This window comes from Mesoplodon bidens, assembly GCF_964165515.1.
Source record: "Mesoplodon bidens genome assembly, chromosome: 11".
NCBI lineage: Eukaryota > Metazoa > Chordata > Mammalia > Artiodactyla > Ziphiidae > Mesoplodon > Mesoplodon bidens.
This window is the reverse complement of record NC_138167.1, coordinates 21512527-21522048: the sequence shown is the minus strand read 5'-3', so window position 1 is coordinate 21522048 and position 9522 is coordinate 21512527.

Sequence of the window (9522 nt, the reverse complement as noted above, 5' to 3'; positions counted from 1 at the left end):
TCTCCATGGTGACTGTTGCAAGATATAACTGACCCTTCCTGTATCGTTTGCAGTGAAAGCCTGACTCCAGGTCTCTGAGCTGTCCTCCGCATCTTGCCTGGAAAAGCCAAAACAGCCGTATTTTCCCTTGGGCCCTGGCCATCTGGCCCACTCCCCATGCACTGTTTTCTCTAGATCAGGAGATTGGGGTAACCACCATTCACCCTGCGGGGGAGCAGGTGAAGGGAGTGTTGGAGTGGAAAAGCCTAGTTTTAAATAGGGAATATCGTGGGCACCATGCTTACCAGGATAGCCTGGCGTGATGAGAAATCTTTATTTTTTTCATATCTTCAACAATATTCTTCTGATCGGTATGCCTTTCTCATCACTAGTCCTATCTGAAATTTTTACACTATTCTCTCTTCATGAGAAAAAAATCTTTATTTAGTTTAAAAACATTACATTATTGAGAAGGCAAAGTTAAAGTACTTGACCCTTTGTTGCACATTGTCACAAAGAGTTGTCTTAACAAATGAGACATAAAAGGATGTTTTTTCAAGAGTCCCAGGAGAGGGTGGAAGGGAGGTTCAAGAGGGAGGGGATATGGGGATGTATGTATACATATAGCTGATTCACTTTGTTGTACAGCAGAAACGAACACAATATTGTAAAGCAATTATACTCCAGTAAAGATATATATATATCTTATATCTTATACCTTTATCTATATATAAAGAGTCCCAGGAAAATGCAATGTTATTTCTTAGGATATAGACTTTAGATGGGGTGCTACGTGGGAGCCCTGGATGCTGGTGATAGTCTTGGTGGAAGTGAGTTAGGCATCAAGAGAAAGGAGGGATATAACATAAAAAAGATAACTTGGCTTTCCTCACATTTGCTCAGGGCAAAATTAGCACAGACCACTGAGCATACGTTTACCCAGAGGTACTTTTTCTATTTACCACCAGGGGCCCTAGCTGACTATAATCAGGTGATTGCATTTTTTTTTTAACATCTTTATTGGAGTATAATTGCTTTACAATGGTGTGTTAGTTTCTGCTTTATAACAAAGTGAATCAGCTATACATATACATATATCCCCATATCTCCTCCCTCTTGTGTCTCCCACCCAACCTCCCTATCCCACCCCTCTAGGTGGTCACAAAGACAGGTGATTGCATTTTGAACTCTCCTTATGGAGCAGGAAAACCAGCTGGCTTTCAGTACTAACTTGGGGACTTTGGTTTTGCATATATTGGGTTGGCCAAAAAGTTCATTCGGGGTTTTCAGACGATGTTACAAAAAACCCGAGCAAACTTTTTTGGCTAACGCAATACCTTTTAAATCAGATGCAACTTCATGCTTTATGTGGATCTTTAATGGTAGTTTAAGTCACTTGATTAGTTGATTAGGCAGAGGTTTTTATTGTTGTTGAGTCCATGAAAATTTCACTTTTCACTAAGTTTAAAAAATAATTCATTCAAGTTTCCTTTTTCTTTTTCCTCTTTGGCTTCTAGTTAGTGAGTTTCAGTTTTTAAACTCACCTTCAGGCACATTTTATCCATTCATGTGAAATTCCAGGTAAGTGTGGCCTGCAGGGGCATCAGACCTGACCCTTTTCTTTACCTCATACCCTACATCCAAATCCTGTCGGTTCTACTTTCAAAATATTGTATATTCCTAAATCAAGTATGTCTCAACATTACATCTTAGTCCAAAAGACCATTAACTATTTCCTGGACCGCTGAAATGGAGTTGTAATTGGTTTCTTTACTTCCACTACCTTCTACCACCTTCCCACCCACCCAGCTGTCGGGTTGGGCCACTGAGTCTCCAGAGGTTTAAACGGCAACATTTTTTCAAGGAAATTGGCTTGGTGGTCCCGCCCCTCACGCAGTTTGTTTTTGCCTTATCTGGATGGTCGTTCCTGGCTCATCCCTGACAGGTGACGTATGGGAGACTAGATATTACTACATAAGTAAGAATAAGGAGCTGCTATGGAGTGTAGAGCACACAGAGAAGAGTCATGAAAAGAATATTCTAGTTCATGTTGGACAGGAGGATTTTTTGCACCAATAAATGACTCCCATCTTAACAGCTTCTGCTTCAAAATAAACAAGTTCTAGGACAAAAGTTTAACATAATTAGAGACTCCGAGGGCAGTAAGCAGAAGGTCACGTAACTCATGAGGAATAAGGTCCAGGAATTTTCAAGCAAAGATAAACATGGGGCTATACACACAAACTAGGATGACCTCAGTGAATATGATAACATTTATTTTTATTTTTATTTTCTTAAAATTTTTGGCTGTGTTGGCTCTTCATTGCTGCATGCGGGCTTTCTCTATAGTTGCAGTGAGTGGGGGGCAACTCTTCGTTGTGGTGCGTGGGCTTCTCATTGTGGTGGCTTCTCTTGTTTAGGAGCATGGGCTCTAGGCACACAGGCTTCAGTAGTTGTGGCACAGGGGCTTAGTTGCTCTGCGGCATGTGGGATATTCCCCGACCAGGGATCGAACCCATGTCCCCTGCATTGGCAGGCGGATTCTTAACCACTGCGGCACCAGGGAAGTCCTCTGAATATGACAGCATTAAACGCAGGGGCCAAGTTGAAAGGGACAATTTGTCTTTAATGAACTTTTTCCCCCTAGATTTCTGTTTGTAGGCTTCAAGTACTGTTCCCTTCTCCACTCTATCTGAAGTATGACTATCTAATACAGATACAACTGCAGCAAAATGAATGCCAGTCAGCAAACTGAACCGTGCAAGAAGTCTGTTTTTCTACAGGCCTCTGCTCTGCCAGCTGAGCTATGGAAGGGAGTACAGAAGTCTTCTTTTTTTTTTTTTTTTTTTTTTTTTTTTGCGGTACGCGGGCCTCTCCCTGTTGTGGCCTCTCCCGTTGCGGAGCACAGGCTCCGGACGCACAGGCTCAGCGGCCATGGCTCACGGGCCCAGCCGCTCCGCGGCATGTGGGATCTTCCCAGACCAGGGCACGAACCCGTGTCCCCTGCATCGGCAGGCGGACGTTCAACCACTGCGCCACCAGGGAAGCCCAGTACATTCTTATTTCTTCATTTATCCATTTATCCACTCATATGGTCACCCTTTCTTTCATCAGTTATGCATGCCTTACTCCTGTATAGCAAGACTATAGACACTGTTAATGAACCTTTTGTGATATGTACAAATAGGTCGTTGGATGGGTGTGACTGCCCTAGCCATTTTTCTAGTCAGCTCTAGACGGAAGCCTTAAGTAAGATCAGTGAAGATAAGCCCTAGAGTCACTATTCCCATGGATCTGATGAACGACGCTCACGACTAGGACCTCCCCATTGCCCTTACCGGTTTCTAGTGAACAAGTAGTTTAGAGCAGAAATAGTGACTTATGGACAACAGTACCTCCTCACCTCTTCTCTAAATAAATGTTATCAGTGATACTTTCCAGGCTTCACATAGAGAGTTGGATGAGATAAAATCTTAGATCCAGAGCAGAGTTCATAACTCTCTTTCTTTTTTAAGTGAAGTATAATTTTTATATGGTAAAATGAACAGATCTTAAGTGTTCAATTCAATGAGTTTTTGACAATTCTATACACCCATTCAACTACCAGCCAAACAAGAACTTAACATTTTTATCACCTCCCTCCACAATACTCTCATACCCCTTTCCAGTCAATTCTCCTGCCAATATGGCAGAATTTTTATTGTGAAATCCCCCAAATGTTCTTAGTGATGTCTTCTATTTTATTTAGCATTTGGATTCTGACAACTTTCATCTGCTGGAAGTAAACTAGTGAGAGCCAACGTTTGCTGCATCATCTCAATACCCATAACTATTCTATGAGGTAGGAACTATTACTCCTTTCATTTTACAGATGAGAAGACTGAAGCTTAATGAGATAAAGTGAGTTTCCCAAAGACCGAAAAGCTCTTAAGTGGCAGAGCTGGAATTTGAACTCAGATGGGCCTGATTCTAGAACTTAACTTTTAGTTTATTTTTTAAAAAGACACATTTATTCAGCATCATGATCAGACTATTACATTTAGCAATCAACAGCATGGGTACAAGAACAAAACAAACCCAAAAAACTACATTAAAACCCTTTGTTGGAATGCTTTACACTTGCCACAGAACAGAAACTGAAATAACGCGTTATACGATTAGTCACAAATAGAGTCGTTGAGGGTTTTTTTTTGCCCATACACATGAGTATTGTCTAAAACATATCTTCTCTGTAGCAGCTAGGCCCTGCCACCACTGTCCTTGGCTGAGTTCACAAATCTGTTATCACCTGTAGCTTCCCTGTCACTTCTCTGGCTCTCTTCTCCTGCTGAGCTTTGTTTCCTGGCAGTAATTAAAACCTTCTGCCACTGCCATAGCGATTGCTGCTGCTGCTGGAACAGCCATAGCAGCCTTGGTTTCGTGGTTTGGCAAAGTGTTGGCCTCCACCACCATCGGGGCCAGATCTTCTGCCTCCAAAGTTTCCTCCACTCATGGGTCCAAAATTTGAAGACTGATTGTTGTAATTGCCAAAATCATTACAGCTTCTGCCACCTCCAAAATGGCTTCCATCGTTACCAACTCCATTATAGCCGTCCCCGCTGCCACCATATCCCCCACCACTGCAGCTGCCACCAAAGGCATCTCGACCACTGAAGTTTCCTCCACAATCAAAGCTGTCATTCCCACCAAACCCACTTCCACGACCACCACCAAAGTTTCCAGAACCACTTCGACCTCTTTGGCTGGATGAGGCACTAGCCATCTCTTGCTTAGATAGGGCTTTCCTTACTTCACAGTCAAGGCCATTCACAGTGTGGTATTTCTGAATGACAGTCTTGTCTGCGGAGATATGGTCCTCACAGGTTATGAAAGCAAAGCCTCTCTTTTTGCCACTGCCTTGGTCAGTCATGATTTCAATCACTTCAGTTTTCCCCTACTGTTCAAAACAATCTCTTAGGTGATGTTCTTCAGTGTCTTCTTTAATGCCACCAACAAAAATCTTTTTCACAGTGAAGTGGGCACCAGGTCTCTGAGAATCTTCTCTTGAGATGGCCCTCTTTGGTTCCACCACTCTTCCATCCGCCTCGTGTGGCCTTGCCTTCATGGCCACATCCACCTCCTCCACAGTGGCATAGTGACAAACCAGAAGCCTCTGGAGTGCCTGGTGTTTGGATCCCTCGTTACCACACAGTCTATGAGCACTCCCCGCTGCTCACAATGGCTCCCCAGACTCTCTTTCAAAGCTCAAACCTCCGATGAAGAGCTTCCACAGCTGTTCAGGCTCTTTGGGAGACTTTGACTTAGACATGACCTCAGTCGTGGCGGGGTGGGGGGAGACTTTAACAATGCTTACTTGGCGGCGTCCATGGGCAGAAAGGCTAGAACTTGACTTTTATTTTATTTTTTTTTAAATTTAATTAGTTAATTAATTAATTTTTTGTCTGTGTTGGGTCTTTGTTGCTGCGCGCAGGCTTTCTCTAGTTGCGGCGAGCGGGGACTACTTTTTGTTGTGGTGCGCAGGCTTCTCATTGTGGTGGCTTCTCTTGTTGCAGAGCATGGGTTCTAGGTGGGCGGGCTTCAGTAGCTGCAGCATGCGGGCTCAGTAATTGTGGCACACGGGCTCTAGGGCTGGCAGGCTTCAGTAGTTGCAGTGCATGGACCTAGTTGCTCTGCAGCATGTAGGATCTTCCCGGACCAGGGATCAAACCCGTGTCGCTTGCACTGGCAGGTGGATTCTTAACCACTACACCACCAGGGAAGTCCCTAGAACTTGACTTTTAAATCACTATGCTAAAGAGCAGGTGCACCCTGAGGTTTGGCTAATGACTGCAATTTTCACATGTCTGGATTTTGTGCATCTGCTATTATGACAAAAGGAGAAAGAGTAAGTTGGTTGACTTAATACCATCATACAGTGTAACTTCCATTTCCTTTATAATATCCTCACAAGGCTTGTTACTCTTTCATTAATTTGTGCCTGCAAGATTTTTACCAGATGACTGTTAAGAACCGTGATGGAGATCATGATAATGATGAGAATTACGAAAGCAAACATCTCGGAGCACTTACTACGTCTCAGGAGCTGTGTGAAGCACTGCACCTGAATTTCCTTATTTAGTTCTCATAAGCACTTTCAGGTAGAATCTGTCATTAACATTTTTACAGACTAAAATTTTGAGACTTTGAGAGCCTGAGTGACTTGCCCAGTGCTGCCCAGTTAAAAAGTTGGTAGAGCTGATTTTCAACCACTGCCATATACAGCCTCTTAATCCTCTATTTACGTCCTCAGTCCTGTTAATAAAGAATGGTCTTCGTTCCTGCCCCAACAAGATTTCACCAGGATAAATGTGTGAACGAGAACTCTGCCAGCTGGCACTCTTTTAGATAAGATCTTATTCGTCCTAAACACTTAAGTCCACCTGGTCTTCAAAAACTTGGAAAATAGCCAGGCTGGGCCTTGGCCAAGTTGTGAAGTCGAGGAAGTTTGTCTTGGGCATTTTGTACTCCTCTGCACTCTGCCATACCCTCTAAGTATCCTGTCAACCAAAGACTCCTCTAATTTTCCATTCCTGGAGCCCAAATCTTGCCAGAAGGACTGAGCTCTTTAGCCTCTGCCCATTTACTTGTTGAGACTCCCTGACGCCCCTCCCACTCCCACCTGCCCCACCTTGTTGATTTCCCATCTGTATCTGAGTCAGTTTTCCACTAGCTTCGCCATCCAAGCCTGTGCTAATGTCCTCATGGAGGGAGGTTGGCAGGAGGCCCTCCAGACACCCGCGGCTTTCTAGAGGTAGGACCCCTATCTATTTGGCAACCAGAGTGCTGTGTCGTCCAGGACTGATAGGAAAGGAAGAGAGGGCGGTCTTAGTGATAACAGCGGCTAATCATATAGTATTTAATCTGTGCCCGTACTGTTCTCAGTACTTTATATGTATTAATTTATTTAATCCTTACAACAGTCCTATGAGGTATGTTAGTCAAGGCTGCAGCAAGAAATAGGAGGCACACAGAGATGGAATTCTGAAGAGAATTCAAAGAAGGGACTATTTGCAGATGTGTAGGCAGATTTAAGGGAATCAATCAGGAATATGGAGGCTCACAAGAGACTAGCCGTAGTAGGAAGCCGTTCTAACTCTTAGGCCAAAATGGCAGTTGAGAAAATGGTGTACTTAGAGCCTGATGAGGAGCCATTTGAGGAAGAGCTGCTCTAAGGGGACGATGGCAGTCATGGAGGGATGAGGCCAGAGCCCCAGTGGTGTGGGGTTGGGGGAAGCAGGGGAGGTGAACGTCTTGGGGGTTGGTGAGGTGTTGGGCAAACTAGGGCTCTTCCTCCTTCTGATTTCCTATTGGCTGAAACAACTAGAAGCCTGAGGTCAGGGGCATCTGGGTGATACAGGCTTGACATACCAGCTCAGTACAGGGCACAAGGACAGAGAAAACAAGTCCACAAAGAAACTGAAGCACAGAGAGGTTGAACAATGTGCCCAAAGTCACAGAATTAGGAAATGGCAGCACTGGGTTCTGAACTGAGTCTGTCATGTCTGCCGTAGCATTGAGGAGTTCTCCCACACTTAACAGAGCATCTTACAGGTTCCAAAAATGCTCTCGGGCTCCATTCATCTGTTTAAAGTGTCCTTGTACACAGTAGACCCCGAGCAGAAATTACTTCATGACAGGTTTGGGTGACACTGGTAGGCCTTGGCCAATTCAGCGGGTTAATGATAGCTAACGTGGTCAAGTTTATGAAACAGAAAGATCATGAAATATTTAGTAAGTTTGCTGGAAAACTGCTGAGAAGTTGGGGAGAATCATTTTGCCTCAGCTGAGGAGAAAATGAGACTTGTGGTTTCTGGGTGAGAGAAGTCAGTATGTACTCAATGTGAACAACTTCTGCAAAAAAAAAAAAAAAGACTACCCACCTGGGTTGAACCTGCTGGTGGCAGAACAACTGGTAGAAAATACATGCATCGTGTGGAGACATTTCCTGTGAAACAAGGTACAGAAAAGCACTCTTTTGTGAAAAAGAGAATTCAAGAGAAATGAAATGATTAGAATAAGTCCTTTTTACATTAAAGCAGTGAAGCTCTAATGATAGCCTTTTAGTGTTTATTTTATTTCTAATTAAGTTTTTGTTTTCTCCTTGGTAAAATTCGGCAGCAAGCTGAAGTGCCCTTTTAATGGAGCCAGACAATGGTTTCTATGAAGAAAAAGGGTGAAGCTGGGAAAGAGGGAAGAGGCCCAGGATGATGCATTTAGAGACACAAAAGTGTAAGAAAAATACTGGCTTTTCTTATGTAATTTAGCAACAAAATTGTGTAGCGTGTAATGAGGTACTGTGGCTTGGCATTATCACTATAATTTGAGAAAGAAAAGCAGTCTTTACAGACCCACCTGTTCTATGATAGATCTCTGTGAAAAGTAAATCAAATGTACTCAGCTTATAACCAAACAAAATGTTATAGACCCAGAGAATACTCTCTCCTACTAGACATTTTTCTCTCCTACTAGTTGTTCAAAAATTGTTTTTGTAAAATTCTATTAAGCTATTTGAAATGTGGAAGTTGGGCTTTAGGTGAGCAATCTTTATTTATCATAAAGATGGAATATAATTGCCTTAATCGTTATTCTTTCTAGAATTTAGCTATTTCTAAAAGCTGATTGTTAATAATATTTATTATACAGCTGGTTTGTTTCAAGCCATAAATACTAGACACATATATAAATAGTCAAATAGATATGAAAAAGGCCCTCCCCATCTTTCTTTCCTCTGGACTCTAAGTTTCTTAGGATGCTGTGGCACGGGGCATGGGGCCCTAGGGGTCATAAATCTTGTCAGAGGGGACTCCATCTAAACAATGATTTCAGGAAAGGATAGTCAAAAAGATAGTCTAATGTGTATGCATCCAACCCTTCAAAGGGCTGGGAACTTATACCCCCGCATTTGAAAGTAAAAACTAAAACATCATCCAAATTATAAAATAGAAGATAGGCTTGGGTAATGTCCTTAAGAATCCTAGAAATGGTTCACATTTAAAATACTGCTTAAACCCAAGGACACTTGTTTATAATTGATACATACAGCAAGTGGTCATGATTCTGGTTTGTAACTGGTGTGATCTACATTGTTTTCCAACCAGACGTATCTATGATTTGTCTAATGCACTGGAGAAATATATAAGGTATGCTGTGCATCTATTTTACTCTCATAGTTTAGGAGGTAGGGAAAGGAACATCTGTCTGTTGAGCTATGACAATATATCATCACTATCTACCTGTTAACTGTCCTCGACTTACAGTAGAACAGCGGAAAGGCAAAGTTATCCTTAATGGTGGTATAACAGCTAATCTATAGGCTGTAATTTACAATAGCGTTCCCCTGTAGGACTTGTGTACCTGCTAGTAACCGGGCATGCCTAAGGCATGTCCACCCTTTCCATTCACCCAGGCACCCTTCACTGGGATCTGGGAATGATCCTTGGGAACGACATGTCCCCAGGCCCCAACCCATCCTTAACAGATAGCTGTCTTCCCAGCCCTGCAGTC